This window comes from Phoxinus phoxinus (assembly GCF_949152265.1).
Source record: "Phoxinus phoxinus genome assembly, chromosome: 25".
In the NCBI taxonomy this organism is placed as follows: Eukaryota; Metazoa; Chordata; class Actinopteri; order Cypriniformes; family Leuciscidae; genus Phoxinus; species Phoxinus phoxinus.
The window spans coordinates 16,315,220-16,338,462 of NC_136900.1; positions in this window are offsets into that span (position 1 = coordinate 16,315,220).

The following is a 23,243-nucleotide window of genomic DNA, read 5'->3' on the forward strand; positions in this document are numbered from 1 at the left end:
AATCCCATATTTTCCTATCATAATATAAGTCAAAAACTCCTAAATATATTTCAATAGACTGGTCCCAGGTAAGCTTCATCCCCACACAAAATAAAATAAGCATTTTTTAGGCAACTATATCAACACCTCTAATAATGGGAGTGGGGGAACGGATTCTGACAGATGTTTTATTTTTATAGGAGGAACAGAATCCGACGGCAAAAAAACAGCCGTCGAGATCCGTTCCCCCTGTATTTTTACCACAAGGAGGATCTTCTAATATCTATCAAAAAACTGCTAATTATCAGTTCCCCATAGCCTAGTGGTCAATTCACTGACATATAAAGCTGTGGATTTTTAGGTGAAACAAGTTCAAGTCCCGGCTCGGGGACTTTTTTTAATCCCATATTTTCCTATCATAATAAAAGTAAAACACTCCTAAATATATTTCTTTAGACTGGTCCCAGGTTAGCTCCATCCCCACACAAAATAAAATATGTATTTTTAAATGCTACTACATCAACACATCTCATAATGGGAGTTGGGGAATGGATTCCGACAGATTTTTTTTTTATAGGGGGAACAGAATCCGACGGCAAAAAAACAGCCGTCGAGATCCGTTCCCCCTGTATTTTTACCTCAAGGAGGATCTTCTAATATCTATCAAAAAGCTGTTCATTCTTAGTCCCCCATAGCCTAGTGGTCAATTCACTGACATGTAAAGCTGGTGATTTTTAGGTGAAACAAGTTCAAGTCCCGGGCTCGTGGACTTTTTTTAATCCCATATTTTCCTATCATAATAAAAGTCAAAAACTCCTAAATATATTTCAATAGACTGGTCCCAGGTAAGCTTCATCCCCACACAAAATAAAATATGTATTTTTAAACGCCACTACATCAACACCTCTAATAATGGGAGTGGGGGAACGGATTCCGACAGATGTTTTTTTTTATAGGGGGAACAGAATCCGACGGCAAAAAAACAGCCGTCGAGATCCGTTCCCCCTGTATGTTTACCACAAGGAGGATCTTCTAATATCTATCAAAAAGCTGCTAATTATCAGTTCCCCATAGCCTAGTGGTCAATTCACTGACATATAAAGCTGGGGATTTTTAGGTGAAACAAGTTCAAGTCCCGGCTCGTGGACTTTTTTTAATCCCATATTTTCCTATCATAATAAAAGTAAAAAACTTTTAAATATATTTCTATAGACTGGTACCAGGTTAGCTCCATCCCCACACAAAATAAAATATGTATTTTTAAATGCTACTACATCAACACATCTCATAATGGGAGTTGGGGAATGGATTCCGACAGATTTTTTTTTTATAGGGGGAACAGAATCCGACGGCAAAAAAACAGCCGTCGAAATCCGTTCCCCCTGTATTTTTTACACAAGGAGGATCTTCTAATATCTATCAAACTGCAGCTAATTCGTAGTCCCCCATAGCCTAGTGGTCAATTCACTGACATGTAAAGCTGGGGATTTTTAGGTGAAACAAGTTCAAGTCCCGGCTCGTGGACTTTTTTTAATCCCATATTTTCCTATCATAATATAAGTCAAAAACTCCTAAATATATTTCTTTAGACTGATCCCAGGTAAGCATCATCCCCACACAAACTAAAAAAAGCATTTTTTAGGCCACTACATCAACACCTCTAATAATGGGAGTGGGGGAACGGATTCCGACAGATGTTTTTTTTTATAGGGGGAACAGAATCCGACGGCAAAAAAACAGCCGTCGAGATCCGTTCCCCCTGTATTTTTACCTCAAGGAGGATCTTCTAATATCTATCAAAAAGCTGTTAATTCTTAGTCCCCCATAGCCTAGTGGTCAATTCACTGACATGTAAAGCTGGTGATTTTTAGGTGAAACAAGTTCAAGTCCCGGGCTCGTGGACTTTTTTTAATCCCATATTTTCCTATCATAATAAAAGTCAAAAACTCCTGAATATATTTCTTTAGACTGATCCCAGGTAAGCTTCATCCCCACACAAAATAAAAAAAGCATTTTTTAGGCCACTACATCAACACCTCTAATAATGGGAGTGGGGGAACGGATTCCAACAGATGTTTTTTTTTATAGGGGGAACAGAATCCGACGGCAAAAAAACAGCCGTCGAGATCCGTTCCCCCTGTATTTTTACCACAAGGAGGATCTTCTAATATCTATCAAAAAGCTGCTAATTATCAGTTCCCCATAGCCTAGTGGTCAATTCACTGACATATAAAGCTGTGGATTTTTAGGTGAAACAAGTTTAAGTCCCAGCTCGTGGACTTTTTTTAATCCCATATTTTCCTATCATAATAAAAGTAAAAAACTCCTAAATATATTTCTTTAGACTGGTCCCAGGTAAGCTTCATCCCCACACAAAATAAAATAAGCATTTTTTAGGCCACTACATCAACACCTCTAATAATGGGAGTGGGGGAACGGATTCCGACAGATGTTTTTTTTATAGGGGGAACAGAATCCGACGGCAAAAAAACAGCCGTCGAGATCCGTTCCCCCTGTATGTTTACCACAAGGAGGATCTTCTAATATCTATCAAAAAGTTGCTAATTATCAGTTCCCCATAGCCTAGTGGTCAATTCACTGACATATAAAGCTGGGGATTTTTCGGTGAAACAAGTTCATGTCCCGGCTCGTGGACTTTTTTAAATCCCATATTTTCCTATCATAATAAAAGTCAAAAACTCCTAAATATATTTCTTTAGACTGGTCCCAGGTAAGCTTCATCCCCCCACAAAAAAAAGAAGCATTTTTTAGGCCACTAACATCAACACCTCTAATAATGGGAGTGGGGGAACGGATTCCGACAGATGTTTTTTTTTTTTATAGGGGGAACAGAATCCGACGGCAAAAAAACAGCCGTCGAGATCTGTTCCCCCTGTATGTTTACCACAAGGAGGATCTTCTAATATCTATCAAAAAGCTGTTAATTTTTAGTCCCCCATAGCCTAGTGGTCAATTCACTGACATGTAAAGCTGGTGATTTTTAGGTGAAACAAGTTCAAGTCCCGGCTCGTGGACTTTTTTTAATCCCATATTTTCCTATCATAATATAAGTCAAAAACTCCTAAATATATTTATTTAGACTGATCCCAGGTAAGCTTCATCCCCACACAAAATAAAATAATCATTTTTTAGGCCACTACATCAACACCTCTAATAATGGGAGTGGGGGATAGGATTCCGACAGTTGTTTTTTTTTATAGGGGGAACAGAATACGACGGCAAAAAAATAGCCGTCGAAATCCGTTCCCCCTGTATTTTTTACACAAGGAGAATCTTCTAATATCTATCAAACTGCAGCTAATTCGTAGTCCCCCATAGCCTAGTGGTCAATTCACTGACATGTAAAGCTGGTGATTTTTAGGTGAAACAAGTTCAAGTCCCGGCTCGTGGGCTTTTTTTAATCCCATATTTTCCTATCATAATAAAAGTAAAAAACTCCTAAATATATTTCTTTAGACTGGTCCCAGGTAAGCTTCATCCCCCCACAAAAAAAAGCATTTTTTAGGCCACTAACATCAACACCTCTAATAATGGGAGTGGGGGAACGGATTCCAACAGTTTTTTTTTTTAATAGGGGGAACAGAATCCGACGGCAAAAAAACAGCCGTCGAGATCCGTTCCCCCTGTATTTTTACCACAAGGAGGATCTTCTAATATCTATCAAAAAGCTGGTAATTATCAGTTCCCCATAGCCTAGTGGTCAATTCACTGACATATAAAGCTGGTGATTTTTAGGTGAAACAAGTTCAAGTCCCGGCTCGTGGACTTTTTTTAATCCCATATTTTCCTATCATAATAAAAGTCAAAAACTCCTAAATATATTTCTTTAGACTGGTCCCAGGTAAGCTTCATCCCCCCCCACAAAAAAAAAAAAGCATTTTTTAGGCCACTAACATCAACACCTCTAATAATGGGAGTGGGGGAACGGATTCCGACAGATGTTTTTTTTTTTTATAGGGGGAACAGAATCCGACGGCAAAAAAACAGCCGTCGAGATCCGTTCCCCCTGTATGTATACCACAAGGAGGATCTTCTAATATCTATCAAAAAGCTGTTAATTCTTAGTCCCCCATAGCCTAGTGGTCAATTCACTGACATATAAAGCTGTGGATTTTTAGGTGAAACAAGTTCAAGTCCCAGCTCGTGGACTTTTTTTAATCCCATATTTTCCTATCATAATATAAGTCAAAAACTCCTAAATATATTTCAATAGACTGGTCCCAGGTAAGCTTCATCCCCACACAAAATAAAATAAGCATTTTTTAGGCAACTATATCAACACCTCTAATAATGGGAGTGGGGGAACGGATTCTGACAGATGTTTTATTTTTATAGGAGGAACAGAATCCGACGGCAAAAAAACAGCCGTCGAGATCCGTTCCCCCTGTATTTTTACCACAAGGAGGATCTTCTAATATCTATCAAAAAACTGCTAATTATCAGTTCCCCATAGCCTAGTGGTCAATTCACTGACATATAAAGCTGTGGATTTTTAGGTGAAACAAGTTCAAGTCCCGGCTCGGGGACTTTTTTTAATCCCATATTTTCCTATCATAATAAAAGTAAAACACTCCTAAATATATTTCTTTAGACTGGTCCCAGGTTAGCTCCATCCCCACACAAAATAAAATATGTATTTTTAAATGCTACTACATCAACACATCTAATAATGGGAGTGGGGGAATGGATTCCGACAGATTTTTTTTTTATAGGGGGAACAGAATCCGACGGCAAAAAAACAGCCGTCGAGATCCGTTCCCCCTGTATTTTTACCTCAAGGAGGATCTTCTAATATCTATCAAAAAGCTGTTCATTCTTAGTCCCCCATAGCCTAGTGGTCAATTCACTGACATGTAAAGCTGGTGATTTTTAGGTGAAACAAGTTCAAGTCCCGGGCTCGTGGACTTTTTTTAATCCCATATTTTCCTATCATAATAAAAGTCAAAAACTCCTAAATATATTTCAATAGACTGGTCCCAGGTAAGCTTCATCCCCACACAAAATAAAATATGTATTTTTAAACGCCACTACATCAACACCTCTAATAATGGGAGTGGGGGAACGGATTCCGACAGATGTTTTTTTTTATAGGGGGAACAGAATCCGACGGCAAAAAAACAGCCGTCGAGATCCGTTCCCCCTGTATGTTTACCACAAGGAGGATCTTCTAATATCTATCAAAAAGCTGCTAATTATCAGTTCCCCATAGCCTAGTGGTCAATTCACTGACATATAAAGCTGGGGATTTTTAGGTGAAACAAGTTCAAGTCCCGGCTCGTGGACTTTTTTTAATCCCATATTTTCCTATCATAATAAAAGTAAAAAACTTTTAAATATATTTCTATAGACTGGTACCAGGTTAGCTCCATCCCCACACAAAATAAAATATGTATTTTTAAATGCTACTACATCAACACATCTCATAATGGGAGTTGGGGAATGGATTCCGACAGATTTTTTTTTTATAGGGGGAACAGAATCCGACGGCAAAAAAACAGCCGTCGAAATCCGTTCCCCCTGTATTTTTTACACAAGGAGGATCTTCTAATATCTATCAAACTGCAGCTAATTCGTAGTCCCCCATAGCCTAGTGGTCAATTCACTGACATGTAAAGCTGGGGATTTTTAGGTGAAACAAGTTCAAGTCCCGGCTCGTGGACTTTTTTTAATCCCATATTTTCCTATCATAATATAAGTCAAAAACTCCTAAATATATTTCTTTAGACTGATCCCAGGTAAGCATCATCCCCACACAAACTAAAAAAAGCATTTTTTAGGCCACTACATCAACACCTCTAATAATGGGAGTGGGGGAACGGATTCCGACAGATGTTTTTTTTTATAGGGGGAACAGAATCCGACAGCAAAAAAACAGCCGTCGAGATCCGTTCCCCATGTATGTTTACCACAAGGAGAATCTTCTAATATCTATCAAAAAGCTGCTAATTATCAGTTCCCCATAGCCTAGTGGTCAATTCACTGACACATAAAGCTGGGGATTTTTAGGTGAAACAAGTTCAAGTCCCGGCTCGTGGACTTTTTTTAATCCCATATTTTCCTAGCATAATAAAATTCAAAAACTCCTAAATATATTTTTATAGACTGGTACCAGGTTAGCTCCATTCCCACACAAAATAAAATATGTATTTTTAAACGCCACTACATCAACACCTCTAATAATGGTAGTGGGGGAACGGATTCCGACAGATGTTTTTTTTTATAGGGGGAACAGAATCCGACGGCAAAAAAACAGCCGTCGAGATCCGTTCCCCCTGTATGTTTACCACAAGGACGATCTTCTAATATCTATCAAAAATCGCCAATTATCAGTTCCCCATAGCCTAGTGGTCAATTCACTGACATATAAAGCTGGGGATTTTTAGGTGAAACAAGTTCAAGTCCCGGCTCGTGGACTTTTTTTAATCCCATATTTTCCTATCATAATAAAAGTCAAAAACTCCTAAATATATTTCTTTAGACTGGTCCCAGGTAAGCTTCATCCCCCCACAAAAAAAAAAGAAGCATTTTTTAGGCCACTAACATCAACACCTCTAATAATGGGAGTGGGGGAACGGATTCCGACAGATGTTTTTTTTTTTTATAGGGGGAACAGAATCCGACGGCAAAAAAACAGCCGTCGAGATCCGTTCCCCCTGTATGTATACCACAAGGAGGATCTTCTAATATCTATCAAAAAGCTGTTAATTCTTAGTCCCCCATAGCCTAGTGGTCAATTCACTGACATGTAAAGCTGGTGATTTTTAGGTGAAACAAGTTCAAGTCCCGGCTCGTGGACTTTTTTTAATCCCATATTTTCCTATCATAATATAAGTCAAAAACTCCTAAATATATTTATTTAGACTGATCCCAGGTAAGCTTCATCCCCACACAAAATAAAATAAGCATTTTTTAGGCCACTACATCAACACCTCTAATAATGGGAGTGGGGGAACGGATTCCAACAGTTTTTTTTTTTAATAGGGGGAACAGAATCCGACGGCAAAAAAACAGCCGTCGAGATCCGTTCCCCCTGTATTTTTTACACAAGGAGGATCTTCTAATATCTATCAAACTGCAGCTAATTCGTAGTCCCCCATAGCCTAGTGGTCAATTCACTGACATGTAAAGCTGGTGATCTTTAGGTGAAACAAGTTCAAGTCCCGGCTCGTGGACTTTTTTTAATCCCATATTTTCCTATCATAATATAAGTCAAAAACTCCTAAATATATTTCTTTAGACTGATCCCAGGTAAGCTTCATCCCCACACAAAATAAAAAAAGCATTTTTTAGGCCACTACATCAACACCTCTAATAATGGGAGTGGGGGAACGGATTCCGACAGATGTTTTTTTTTATAGGGGGAACAGAATCCGACGGCAAAAAAACAGCCGTCGAGATCCGTTCCCCCTGTATGTTTACCACAAGGAGGATCTTCTAATATCTATCAAAAAGCTGGTAATTATCAGTTCCCCATAGCCTAGTGGTCAATTCACTGACATGTAAAGCTGGGGATTTTTAGGTGAAACAAGTTCAAGTCCCGGCTCGTGGACTTTTTTTAATCCCATATTTTCCTATCATAATATAAGTCAAAAACTCCTAAATATATTTCTTTAGACTGATCCCAGGTAAGCTTCATCCCCACACAAAATAAAATAAGCATTTTTTAGGCAACTACATCAACACCTCTAATAATGGGAGTGGTTGAACGGATTCCGACAGATGTTTTTTTTTATAGGAGGAACAGAATCCGACGGCAAAAAAACAGCCGTCGAGATCCGTTCCCCCTGTATTTTTTACACAAGGAGGATCTTCTAATATCTATCAAACTGCAGCTAATTCGTAGTCCCCCATAGCCTAGTGGTCAATTCACTGACATGTAAAGCTGGTGATCTTTAGGTGAAACAAGTTCAAGTCCCGGCTCGTGGACTTTTTTTAATCCCATATTTTCCTATCATAATATAAGTCAAAAACTCCTAAATATATTTCTTTAGACTGATCCCAGGTAAGCTTCATCCCCACACAAAATAAAAAAAGCATTTTTTAGGCCACTACATCAAAACCTCTATGAAATGGGAGTGGGGGAACGGATTCCGACAGATGTTTTTTTTTATAGGGGGAACAGAATCCGACGGCAAAAAAACAGCCGTCGAGATCCGTTCCCCCTGTATGTTTACCACAAGGAGGATCTTCTAATATCTATTAAACAGTTGCTAATTATCAGTTCCCCATAGCCTAGTGGTCAATTCACTGACATATAAAGCTGGGGATTTTTAGGTGAAACAAGTTCAAGTCCCGGCTCGTGGACTTTTTTTAATCCCATATTTTCCTATCATAATAAAAGTCAAAAACTTTTAAATATATTTCTATAGACTGGTACCAGGTTAGCTCCATCCCCACACAAAATAAAATATGTATTTTTAAATGCTACTACATCAACACATCTCATAATGGGAGTTGGGGAATGGATTCCGACAGATTTTTTTTTTTATAGGGGGAACAGAATCCGACGGCAAAAAAACAGCCGTCGAGATCCGTTCCCCCTGTATTTTTACCTCAAGGAGGATCTTCTAATATCTATCAAAAAGCTGTTCATTCATAGTCCCCCATAGCCTAGTGGTCAATTCACTGACATGTAAAGCTGGTGATTTTTAGGTGAAACAAGTTCAAGTCCCGGGCTCGTGGACTTTTTTTAATCCCATATTTTTCTATCATAATAAAAGTAAAAAACTCCTAAATATATTTATTTAGACTGATCCCAGGTAAGCTTCATCCCCACACAAAATAAAATAAGCATTTTTTAGGCCACTACATCAACACCTCTAATAATGGGAGTGGGGGATAGGATTCCGACAGATGTTTTTTTTTTATAGGGGGAACAGAATACGACGGCAAAAAAATAGCCGTCGAAATCCGTTCCCCCTGTATTTTTTCCACAAGGAGGATCTTCTAATATCTATCAAAAAGCTGCTAATTCTTAGTCCCCCATAGCCTAGTGGTCAATTCACTGACATGTAAAGCTTGTGATTTTTAGGTGAAACAAGTTCAAGTCCCGGCTCGTGGACTTTTTTTAATCCCATATTTTCCTAACATAATAAAAGTAAAAAACTCCTAAATATATTTCTAAATATATTAAACTGCTGCAGATATATCGACCCCTATAGCTTAGTGGGCAGTACACCGGTGTTAAGCACTCTAGGGCTTTGGGTGACACAAGTTCAAATCCCAGTTTGTGATTTTTCTTGATCCTGTACTCAGCTATCATAATAAACAGCAAAGACTCCATAAAATTAGTCCTTAAACTGGTGCTCTTTTTAAAATAGCTTTCCTGTAGCTCAAACAGTAGAGCATTGGTGCTTCCAATGCCAAGGTCATAGGTTGATTCCCAGGGAAAGCGAAATTTGACAAGAATACAAAATGTGTACCATTAAATTCAATCTACATCGCTCTGTATCAAAAATCTGCCAAATGCTTAAATGTAAACGATGACAGTAAACCTCCATCCACACACAAAACACAGTAAGCCTCTTTGTAAGCCACTACATCAACACCTCTCATAATGGGAGTGGGGTAACTAATTCCGACATCTGTTTTTTTGCCGTCGGATTCTTTTCCCCCTGTATTTCTTACACAAGAGGATCTTCTAATATCTATCAAAGTGCAATGAATTAATAGGCCCCCACAGCCTAGTGGTCAGTGCACTGACTTCAAGAGCAGATGATATTAGGTGACTTAAGTTCAAGTCCTGGCTTGTGGTCTTTTTTTAATCCCATATTTTCCTATCATAATAAAAGTCAAAAACTCCTGAATATATTTCTTTAGACTGATCCCAGGTAAGCTTCATCCCCACACAAAATAAAATAAGCATTTTTTAGGCCACTACATCAACACCTCTAATAATGGGAGTGGGGGAACGGATTCCAACAGATGTTTTTTTTTATAGGGGGAACAGAATCCGACGGCAAAAAAACAGCCGTCGAGATCCGTTCCCCCTGTATTTTTTACACAAGGAGGATCTTCTAATATCTATCAAAAAGCTGCTAATTCTTAGTCCCCCATAGCCTAGTGGTCAATTCACTGACATGTAAAGCTGGTGATTTTTAGGTGAAACAAGTTCAAGTCCCAGCTCGTGGACTTTTTTTAATCCCATATTTTCCTATCATAATAAAAGTAAAAAACTCCTAAATATATTTCTTTAGACTGGTCCCAGGTAAGCTTCATCCCCACACAAAATAAAAAAAGCATTTTTTAGGCCACTACATCAAAACCTCTATGAAATGGGAGTGGGGGAACGGATTCCGACAGATGTTTTTTTTTATAGGGGGAACAGAATCCGACGGCAAAAAAACAGCCGTCGAGATCCGTTCCCCCTGTATGTTTACCACAAGGAGGATCTTCTAATATCTATTAAACAGTTGCTAATTATCAGTTCCCCATAGCCTAGTGGTCAATTCACTGACATATAAAGCTGGGGATTTTTAGGTGAAACAAGTTCAAGTCCCGGCTCGTGGACTTTTTTTAATCCCATATTTTCCTATCATAATAAAAGTCAAAAACTTTTAAATATATTTCTATAGACTGGTACCAGGTTAGCTCCATCCCCACACAAAATAAAATATGTATTTTTAAATGCTACTACATCAACACATCTCATAATGGGAGTTGGGGAATGGATTCCGACAGATTTTTTTTTTTATAGGGGGAACAGAATCCGACGGCAAAAAAACAGCCGTCGAGATCCGTTCCCCCTGTATTTTTACCTCAAGGAGGATCTTCTAATATCTATCAAAAAGCTGTTCATTCATAGTCCCCCATAGCCTAGTGGTCAATTCACTGACATGTAAAGCTGGTGATTTTTAGGTGAAACAAGTTCAAGTCCCGGGCTCGTGGACTTTTTTTAATCCCATATTTTTCTATCATAATAAAAGTAAAAAACTCCTAAATATATTTATTTAGACTGATCCCAGGTAAGCTTCATCCCCACACAAAATAAAATAAGCATTTTTTAGGCCACTACATCAACACCTCTAATAATGGGAGTGGGGGATAGGATTCCGACAGATGTTTTTTTTTATAGGGGGAACAGAATACGACGGCAAAAAAATAGCCGTCGAAATCCGTTCCCCCTGTATTTTTTCCACAAGGAGGATCTTCTAATATCTATCAAAAAGCTGCTAATTCTTAGTCCCCCATAGCCTAGTGGTCAATTCACTGACATGTAAAGCTGGTGATTTTTAGGTGAAACAAGTTCAAGTCCCGGCTCGTGGACTTTTTTTAATCCCATATTTTCCTAACATAATAAAAGTAAAAAACTCCTAAATATATTTCTAAATATATTAAACTGCTGCAGATATATCGACCCCTATAGCTTAGTGGGCAGTACACCGGTGTTAAGCACTCTAGGGCTTTGGGTGACACAAGTTCAAATCCCAGTTTGTGATTTTTCTTGATCCTGTACTCAGCTATCATAATAAACAGCAAAGACTCCATAAAATTAGTCCTTAAACTGGTGCTCTTTTTAAAATAGCTTTCCTGTAGCTCAAACAGTAGAGCATTGGTGCTTCCAATGCCAAGGTCATAGGTTGATTCCCAGGGAAAGCGAAATTTGACAAGAATACAAAATGTGTACCATTAAATTCAATCTACATCGCTCTGTATCAAAAATCTGCCAAATGCTTAAATGTAAACGATGACAGTAAACCTCCATCCACACACAAAACACAGTAAGCCTCTTTGTAAGCCACTACATCAACACCTCTCATAATGGGAGTGGGGTAACTAATTCCGACATCTGTTTTTTTGCCGTCGGATTCTTTTCCCCCTGTATTTCTTACACAAGAGGATCTTCTAATATCTATCAAAGTGCAATGAATTAATAGGCCCCCACAGCCTAGTGGTCAGTGCACTGACTTCAAGAGCAGATGATATTAGGTGACTTAAGTTCAAGTCCTGGCTTGTGGTCTTTTTTTAATCCCATATTTTCCTATCATAATAAAAGTCAAAAACTCCTGAATATATTTCTTTAGACTGATCCCAGGTAAGCTTCATCCCCACACAAAATAAAATAAGCATTTTTTAGGCCACTACATCAACACCTCTAATAATGGGAGTGGGGGAACGGATTCCAACAGATGTTTTTTTTTATAGGGGGAACAGAATCCGACGGCAAAAAAACAGCCGTCGAGATCCGTTCCCCCTGTATTTTTTACACAAGGAGGATCTTCTAATATCTATCAAAAAGCTGCTAATTCTTAGTCCCCCATAGCCTAGTGGTCAATTCACTGACATGTAAAGCTGGTGATTTTTAGGTGAAACAAGTTCAAGTCCCAGCTCGTGGACTTTTTTTAATCCCATATTTTCCTATCATAATAAAAGTAAAAAACTCCTAAATATATTTCTTTAGACTGGTCCCAGGTAAGCTTCATCCCCACACAAAATAAAATAAGCATTTTTTAGGCCACTACATCAACACCTCTAATAATGGGAGTGGGGGATAGGATTCCGACAGATGTTTTTTTTATAGGGGGAACAGAATACGACGGCAAAAAAATAGCCGTCGAAATCCGTTCCCCCTGTATTTTTTACACAAGGAGGATCTTCTAATATCTATCAAAAAGTTGCTAATTCTTAGTCCCCCATAGCCTAGTGGTCAATTCACTGACATGTAAAGCTGGTGATTTTTAGGTGAAACAAGTTCAACTCCAGGCTCGTGGACTTTTTTTAATCCCATATTTTCCTATCATAATAAAAGTAAAAAACTCCTAAATATATTTCTAAATATATTAAACTGCTGCTGATATATCGACCCCTATAGCTTAGTGGGCAGTACACCGGTGTTAAGCACTCTAGGGCTTTGGGTGACACAAGTTCAAATCCCAGTTTGTGATTTTTCTTGATCCTGTACTCAGCTATCATAATAAACAGCAAAGACTCCATAAAATTTTTCCTTAAACTGGTGCTCTTTTTTAAATAGCTTTCCTGTAGCTCAAACAGTAGAGCATTGGTGCTTCCAATGCCAAGGTCATAGGTTCGATTCCCAGGGAAAGCGAAATCTGACAAGAATACAAAATGTGTATCATGAAATTCAATCTACATCGCTCTGTATCAAAAATCTGCCAAATGCTTAAATGTAAACGATGACAGAAAACCTCCATCCACACACAAAACACAGTAAGCCTCTTTTTAAGCCACTACATCAACACCTCTCATAATGGGAGTGGGGTAACGGATTCCGACATCTGTTTTTTTGCCGTCGGATTCTTTTCCCCCTGTATTTCTTACACAAGAGGATCTTCTAATATCTATCAAAGTGCAATGAATTAATAGGCCCCCACAGCCTAGTGGTCAGTGCACTGACTTCAAGAGCAGATGATATTAGGTGACTAAAGTTCAAGTCCTGTCTTGTGGTCTTTTTTTAATCCCATATTTTCCTATCATAATAAAAGTCAAAAACTCCTAAATATATTTCTTTAGACTGATCCCAGGTAAGCTTCATCCCCACACAAAATAAAATAAGCATTTTTTAGGACACTACATCAACACCTCTAATAATGGGAGTGGGGGAACGGATTCCGACAGATGTTTTTTTTTATAGGGGGAACAGAATCCGACGGCAAAAAAACAGCCGTCGAAATCCGTTCCCCCTGTATTTTTTACACAAGGAGGATCTTCTAATATCTATCAAACTGCAGCTAGTTCGTAGTCCGCCATAGCCTAGTGGTCAATTCACTGACATGTAAAGCTGGGGATTTTTAGGTGAAATAAGTTCAAGTCCCGGCTCGTGGACTTTTTTTATTCCCATATTTTCCTATCATAATATAAGTCAAAAACTCCTAAATATATTTCTTTAGACTGATCCCAGGTAAGCTTCATCCCCACATAAAATAAAAAAAGCATTGTTTAGGCCACTACATCAACACCTCTAATAATGGGAGTGGGGGAACGGATTCCGACAGATGTTTTTTTTTATAGGGGGAACAGAATCCGACGGCAAAAAAACAGCCGTCGAGATCCGTTCCCCCTGTATGTTTACCACAAGGAGGATCTTCTAATATCTATCAAAAAGCTGCTAATTATCAGTTCCCCATAGCCTAGTGGTCAATTCACTGACATATAAAGCTGGGGATTTTTAGGTGAAACAAGTTCAAGTCCCGGCTCGTGGACTTTTTTTAATCCCATATTTTCCTATCATAATAAAAGTCAAAAACTCCTAAATATATTTCTATAGACTGGTACCAGGTTAGCTCCATCCCCACACAAAATAAAATATGTATTTTTAAACGCCACTACATCAACACATCTCATAATGGGAGTTGGGGAATGGATTCCGACAGATGTTTTTTTTTATAGGGGGAACAGAATCCGACAGCAAAAAAACAGCTGTCGAAATCCGTTCCCCCTGTATTTTTTACACAAGGAGGATCTTCTAATATCTATCAAACTGCAGCTAATTCGTAGTCCCACATAGCCTAGTGGTCAATTCACTGACTTGTAAAGCTGGTGATTTTTAGGTGAAACAAGTTCAAGTCCCGGCTCGTGGACTTATTTTAATCCCATATTTTCCTATCATAATATAAGTCAAAAACTCCTAAATATATTTCTTTAGACTGATCCCAGGTAAGCTTCATCCCCACACAAAATAAAAAAAGCATTTTTTAGGCCACTACATCAACACCTCTAATAATGGGAGTGGGGGAACGGATTCCGACAGATGTTTTTTTTTATAGGGGGAACAGAATCCGACGGCAAAAAAACAGCCGTCGAGATCCGTTCCCCCTGTATGTTTACCACAAGGAGGATCTTCTAATATCTATTAAAAAGTTGCTAATTATCAGTTCCCCATAGCCTAGTGGTCAATTCACTGACATATAAAGCTGGGGATTTTTAGGTGAAACAAGTTCAAGTCCCGGCTCGTGGACTTTTTTTAATCCCATATTTTCCTATCATAATAAAAGTCAAAAACTTTTAAATATATTTCTATAGACTGGTACCAGGTTAGCTCCATCCCCACACAAAATAAAATATGTATTTTTAAATGCTACTACATCAACACATCTCATAATGGGAGTTGGGGAATGGATTCCGACAGATGTTTTTTTTTATAGGGGGAACAGAATCCGACGGCAAAAAAACAGCCGTCGAGATCCGTTCCCCCTGTATTTTTACCACAAGGAGGATCTTCTAATATCTATCAAAAAGCTGCTAATTATCAGTTCCCCATAGCCTAGTGGTCAATTCACTGACATATAAAGCTGTGGATTTTTAGGTGAAACAAGTTCAAGTCCCAGCTCGTGGACTTTTTTTAATCCCATATTTTCCTATCATAATAAAAGTAAAAAACTCCTAAATATATTTCTTTAGACTGGTCCCAGGTAAGCTTCATCCCCACACAAAATAAAATAAGCATTTTTTAGGCCACTACATCAACACCTCTAATAATGGGAGTGGGGGAACGGATTCCGACAGATGTTTTTTTTATAGGGGGAACAGAATCCGACGGCAAAAAAACAGCCGTCGAGATCCGTTCCCCCTGTATGTTTACCACAAGGAGGATCTTCTAATATCTATCAAAAAGTTGCTAATTATCAGTTCCCCATAGCCTAGTGGTCAATTCACTGACATATAAAGCTGGGGATTTTTAGGTGAAACAAGTTCATGTCCCGGCTCGTGGACTTTTTTTAATCCCATATTTTCCTATCATAATAAAAGTCAAAAACTCCTAAATATATTTCTTTAGACTGGTCCCAGGTAAGCTTCATCCCCCCACAAAAAAAAGAAGCATTTTTTAGGCCACTAACATCAACACCTCTAATAATGGGAGTGGGGGAACGGATTCCGACAGATGTTTTTTTTTTTTATAGGGGGAACAGAATCCGACGGCAAAAAAACAGCCGTCGAGATCCGTTCCCCCTGTATGTTTACCACAAGGAGGATCTTCTAATATCTATCAAAAAGCTGTTAATTCTTAGTCCCCCATAGCCTAGTGGTCAATTCACTGACATATAAAGCTGTGGATTTTTAGGTGAAACAAGTTCAAGTCCCGGCTCGTGGACTTTTTTTAATCCCATATTTTCCTATCATAATAAAAGTCAAAAACTCCTAAATATATTTCTATAGACTGGTACCAGGTTAGCTCCATCCCCACACAAAATAAAATATGTATTTTTAAACGCCACTACATCAACACATCTCATAATGGGAGTTGGGGAATGGATTCCGACAGATGTTTTTTTTTATAGGGGGAACAGAATCCGACGGCAAAAAAACAGCCGTCGAAATCCGTTCCCCCTGTATTTTTTAAACAAGGAGGATCTTCTAATATCTATCAAACTGCAGTTAATTTGTAGTCCCCCATAGCCTAGTGGTCAATTCACTGACATGTAAAGCTGGGGATTTTTAGGTGAAACAAGTTCAAGTCCCGGCTCGTGGACTTTTTTTAATCCCATATTTTCCTATCATAATATAAGTCAAAAACTCCTAAATATATTTCTTTAGACTGATCCCAGGTAAGCTTCATCCCCACACAAACTAAAAAAAGCATTTTTTAGGCCACTACATCAACACCTCTAATAATGGGAGTGGGGGAACGGATTCCGACAGATGTTTTTTTTTATAGGGGGAACAGAATCCGACGGCAAAAAAACAGCCGTCGAGATCCGTTCCCCCTGTATGTTTACCACAAGGAGGATCTTCTAATATCTATCAAAAAGCTGCTAATTATCAGTTCCCCCTAGCCTAGTGGTCAATTCACTGACATATAAAGCTGGGTATTTTTAGGTGAAACAAGTTCAAGTCCCGGCTCGTGGACTTTTTTTAATCCCATATTTTCCTATCATAATAAAAGTCAAAAACTCCTAAATATATTTCTATAGACTGGTACCAGGTTAGTTCCATCCGCACACAAAATAAAATATGTATTTTTAAACGCCACTACATCAACACATCTCATAATGGGAGTTGGGGAATGGATTCCGACAGATGTTTTTTTTTTATAGGGGGAACAGAATCCGACGGCAAAAAAACAGCCGTCGAGATCCGTTCGCCCTGTATTTTTACCACAAGGAGGATCTTCTAATATCTATCAAAAAGCTGTTAATTCTTAGTCCCCCATAGCCTAGTGGTCAATTCACTGACATATAAAGCTGGTGATTTTTAGGTGAAACAAGTTCAAGTCCCGGCTCGTGGACTTTTTTTAATCCCATATTTTCCTATCATAATATAAGTCAAAAACTCCTAAATATATTTCTTTAGACTGATCCCAGGTAAGCTTCATCCCCACACAAAATAAAAAAAGCATTTTTTAGGCCACTACATCAACACCTCTAATAATGGGAGTGGGGGAACGGATTCCGACAGATGTTTTTTTTTATAGGGGGAACAGAATCCGACGGCAAAAAAACAGCCGTCGAGATCCGTTCCCCCTGTATGTTTACCACAAGGAGGATCTTCTAATATCTATCAAAAAGCTGCTAATTATCAGTTCCCCATAGCCTAGTGGTCAATTCACTGACTCATAAAGCTGGGGATTTTTAGGTGAAACAAGTTCAAGTCCCGGCTCGTGGACTTTTTTTAATCCCATATTTTCCTAGCATAATAAAATTCAAAAACTCCTAAATATATTTCTATAGACTGGTACCAGGTTAGCTCCATTCCCACACAAAATAAAATATGGATTTTTAAACGCCACTACATCAACACATCTCATAATGGGAGTTGGGGAATGGATTCCGACAGATGTTTTTTTTTATAGGGGGAACAGAATCCGACGGCAAAAAAACAGCCGTCGAGATCCGTTCCCCCTGTATGTTTACCACAAGGAGGATCTTCTAATATCTATCAAAAAGCTGCTAAATATCAGTTCCCCATAGCCTAGTGGTCAATTCACTGACATATAAAGCTGGGGATTTTTAGGTGAAACAAGTTCAAGTCCCGGCTCGTGGACTTTTTTTAATCCCATATTTTCCTATCATAATATAAGTCAAAAACTCCTAAATATATTTCTTTAGACTGATCCCAGGTAAGCTTCATCCCCACACAAAATAAAAAAAGCATTTTTTAGGCCACTACATCAACACCTCTAATAATGGGAGTGGGGGAACGGATTCTGACAGATGTTTTATTTTTATAGGAGGAACAGAATCCGACGGCAAAAAATCAGCCGTCGAGATCCGTTCCCCCTGTATTTTTACCACAAGGAGGATCTTCTAATATCTATCAAAAAGCTGCTAATTATCAGTTCCCCATAGCCTAGTGGTCAATTCACTGACACATAAAGCTGGGGATTTTTAGGTGAAACAAGTTCAAGTCCCGGCTCGTGGACTTTTTTTAATCCCATATTTTCCTAGCATAATAAAATTCAAAAACTCCTAAATATATTTCTATAGACTGGTACCAGGTTAGCTCCATTCCCACACAAAATAAAATATGTATTTTTAAACGCCACTACATCAACACATCTCATAATGGGAGTTGGGGAATGGATTCCGACAGATGTTTTTTTTTATAGGGGGAACAGAATCCGACGGCAAAAAAACAGCCGTCGAGATCCGTTCCCCCTGTATGTTTACCACAAGGAGGATCTTCTAATATCTATCAAAAAGCTGCTAATTATCAGTTCCCCATAGCCTAGTGGTCAATTCACTGACATATAAAGCTGGGGATTTTTAGGTGAAACAAGTTCAAGTCCCGGCTCGTGGACTTTTTTTAATCCCATATTTTCCTATCATAATAAAAGTCAAAAACTCCTAAATATATTTCTATAGACTGGTACCAGGTTAGCTCCATCCCCACACAAAATAAAATATGTATTTTTAAACGCCACTACATCAACACATCTCATAATGGGAGTTGGGGAATGGATTCCGACAGATGTTTTTTTTTATAGGGGGAACAGAATCCGACGGCAAAAAAACAGCCGTCGAAATCCGTTCCCCCTGTATTTTTACCTCAAGGAGGATCTTCTAATATCTATCAAACTGCAGCTAATTCGTAGTCCCCCATAGCCTAGTGGTCAATTAACTGACATGTAAAGCTGGGGATTTTTAGGTGAAACAAGTTCAAGTCCCGTCTCGTGGACTTTTTTTAATCCCATATTTTCCTATCATAATATAAGTCAAAAACTCCTAAATATATTTCTTTAGACTGATCCCAGGTAAGCTTCATCCCCACACAAAATAAAAAAAGCATTTTTTAGGCCACTACATCAACACCTCTAATAATGGTAGTGGGGGAACGGATTCCGACAGATGTTTTTTTTTATAGGGGGAACAGAATCCGACGGCAAAAAAACAGCCGTCGAGATCCGTTCCCCCTGTATGTTTACCACAAGGAGGATCTTCTAATATCTATCAAAAGGTTGCTAATTATCAGTTCCCCATAGCCTAGTGGTCAATTCACTGACATATAAAGCTGGGGATTTTTAGGTGAAACAAGTTCAAGTCCCGGCTCGTGGACTTTTTTTAATCCCATATTTTCCTATCATAATAAAAGTCAAAAACTCCTAAATATATTTCTTTAGACTGGTCCCAGGTAAGCTTCATCCCCCCACAAAAAAAAAAAAAGCATTTTTTAGGCCACTAACATCAACACCTCTAATAATGGGAGTGGGGGAACGGATTCCGACAGATGTTTTTTTTTTTTATAGGGGGAACAGAATCCGACGGCAAAAAAACAGCCGTCGAGATCCGTTCCCCCTGTATGTTTACCACAAGGAGGATCTTCTAATATCTATCAAAAAGCTGTTAATTCTTAGTCCCCCATAGCCTAGTGGTCAATTCACTGACATGTAAAGCTGGTGATTTTTAGGTGAAACAAGTTCAAGTCCCAGCTCGTGGACTTTTTTTAATCCCATATTTTCCTATCATAATAAAAGTCAAAAACTTTTAAATATATTTCTATAGACTGGTACCAGGTTAGCTCCATCCCCACACAAAATAAAATATGTATTTTTAAATGCTACTACATCAACACATCTCATAATGGGAGTTGGGGAATGGATTCCGACAGATTTTTTTTTTATAGGGGGAACAGAATCCGACGGCAAAAAAACAGCCGTCGGAATCCGTTCCCCCTGTATTTTTACCTCAAGGAGGATCTTCTAATATCTATCAAAAAGCTGTTCATTCTTAGTCCCCCATAGCCTAGTGGTCAATTCACTGACATGTAAAGCTGGTGATTTTTAGGTGAAACAAGTTCAAGTCCCGGGCTCGTGGACTTTTTTTAATCCCATATTTTCCTATCATAATAAAAGTAAAAAACTCCTAAATATATTTCTTTAGACTGGTCCCAGGTAAGCTTCATCCCCACACAAAATAAAATAAGCATTTTTTAGGCCACTACATCAAAACCTCTAATAATGGGAGTGGGGGAACGGATTCCGACAGATGGTTTTTTTATAGGGGGAACAGAATCCGACGGCAAAAAAACAGCCGTCGAGATCCGTTCCCCCTGTATGTTTACCACAAGGAGGATCTTCTAATATCTATCAAAAAGCTGTTAATTCTTAGTCCCCCATAGCCTAGTGGTCAATTCACTGACATGTAAAGCTGGTGATTTTTAGGTGAAACAAGTTCAAGTCCCGGCTCGTGGACTTTTTTTAATCCCATATTTTCCTATCATAATATAAGTCAAAAACTCCTAAATATATTTCTTTAGACTGATCCCAGGTAAGCTTCATCCCCACACAAAATAAAAAAAGCATTTTTTAGGCCACTACATCAACACCTCTAATAATGGGAGTGGGGGAACGGATTCCAACAGATGTTTTTTTTTATAGGGGGAACAGAATCCGACGGCAAAAAAACAGCCGTCGAGATCCGTTCCCCCTGTATTTTTACCACAAGGAGGATCTTCTAATATCTATCAAAAAGCTGCTAATTATCAGTTCCCCATAGCCTAGTGGTCAATTCACTGACATAAAAAGCTGTGGATTTTTAGGTGAAACAAGTTCAAGTCCCAGCTCGTGGACTTTTTTTAATCCCATATTTTCCTATCATAATAAAAGTAAAAAACTCCTAAATATATTTCTTTAGACTGGTCCCAGGTAAGCTTCATCCCCACACAAAATAAAATAAGCATTTTTTAGGCCACTACATCAACACCTCTAATAATGGGAGTGGGGGAACGGATTCCGACAGATGTTTTTTTTATAGGGGGAACAGAATCCGACGGCAAAAAAACAGCCGTTTAGATCCGTTCCCCCTGTATGTTTACCACAAGGAGGATCTTCTAATATCTATCAAAAAGTTGCTAATTATCAGTTCCCCATAGCCTAGTGGTCTTTTCACTGACATACAAAGCTGGGGATTTTTCGGTGAAACAAGTTCATGTCCCGGCTCGTGGACTTTTTTTAATCCCATATTTTCCTATCATAATAAAAGTCAAAAACTCCTAAATATATTTCTTTAGACTGGTCCCAGGTAAGCTTCATCCCCCCACAAAAAAAAGAAGCATTTTTTAGGCCACTAACATCAACACCTCTAATAATGGGAGTGGGGGAACGGATTCCGACAGATGTTTTTTTTTTTTATAGGGGGAACAGAATCCGACGGCAAAAAAACAGCCGTCGAGATCCGTTCCCCCTGTATGTTTACCACAAGGAGGATCTTCTAATATCTATCAAAAAGCTGTTAATTCTTAGTCCCCCATAGCCTAGTGGTCAATTCACTGACATGTAAAGCTGGTGATTTTTAGGTGAAACAAGTTCAAGTCCCGGCTCGTGGACTTTTTTTAATCCCATATTTTCCTAGCATAATAAGAGTCAAAAACTCCTAAATATATTTCTATAGACTGGTACCAGGTTAGCTCCATTCCCACACAAAATAAAATATGTATTTTTAAACGCCACTACATCAACACATCTCATAATGGGAGTTGGGGAATGGATTCCGACAGATGTTTTTTTTTATAGGGGGAACAGAATCCGACGGCAAAAAAACAGCCGTCGAAATCCGTTCCCCCTGTATTTTTTACACAAGGAGGATCTTCTAATATCTATCAAACTGCAGCTAATTCGTAGTCCCCCATAGCCTAGTGGTCAATTCACTGACATGAAAAGCTGGGGATTTTTAGGTGAAACAAGTTCAAGTCCCGGCTCGTGGACTTTTTTTAATCCCATATTTTCCTATCATAATATAAGTCAAAAACTCCTAAATATATTTCTTTAGACTGATCCCAGGTAAGCTTCATCCCCACACAAACTAAAAAAAGCATTTTTTAGGCCACTACATCAACACCTCTAATAATGGGAGTGGGGGAACGGATTCCGACAGATGTTTTTTTTTATAGGGGGAACAGAATCCGACGGCAAAAAAACAGCCGTCGAGATCCGTTCCCCCTGTATGTTTACCACAAGGAGGATCTTCTAATATCTATCAAAAAGCTGCTAATTATCAGTTCCCCCTAGCCTAGTGGTCAATTCACTGACATATAAAGCTGGGTATTTTTAGGTGAAACAAGTTCAAGTCCCGGCTCGTGGACTTTTTTTAATCCCATATTTTCCTATCATAATAAAAGTCAAAAACTCCTAAATATATTTCTATAGACTGGTACCAGGTTAGTTCCATCCGCACACAAAATAAAATATGTATTTTTAAACGCCACTACATCAACACATCTCATAATAGGAGTTGGGGAATGGATTCCGACAGATGTTTTTTTTTTATAGGGGGAACAGAATCCGACGGCAAAAAAACAGCCGTCGAGATCCGTTCCCCCTGTATTTTTACCACAAGGAGGATCTTCTAATATCTATCAAAAAGCTGTTAATTCTTAGTCCCCCATAGCCTAGTGGTCAATTCACTGACATATAAAGCTGGTGATTTTTAGGTGAAACAAGTTCAAGTCCCGGCTCGTGGACTTTTTTTAATCCCATATTTTCCTATCATAATATAAGTCAAAAACTCCTAAATATATTTCTTTAGACTGATCCCAGGTAAGCTTCATCCCCACACAAAATAAAAAAAGCATTTTTAGGCCACTACATCAACACCTCTAATAATGGGAGTGGGGGAACGGATTCCGACAGATGTTTTTTTTTATAGGGGGAACAGAATCCGACGGCAAAAAAACAGCCGTCGAGATCCGTTCCCCCTGTATGTTTACCACAAGGAGGATCTTCTAATATCTATCAAAAAGCTGCTAATTATCAGTTCCCCATAGCCTAGTGGTCAATTCACTGACTCATAAAGCTGGGGATTTTTAGGTGAAACAAGTTCAAGTCCCGGCTCGTGGACTTTTTTTAATCCCAT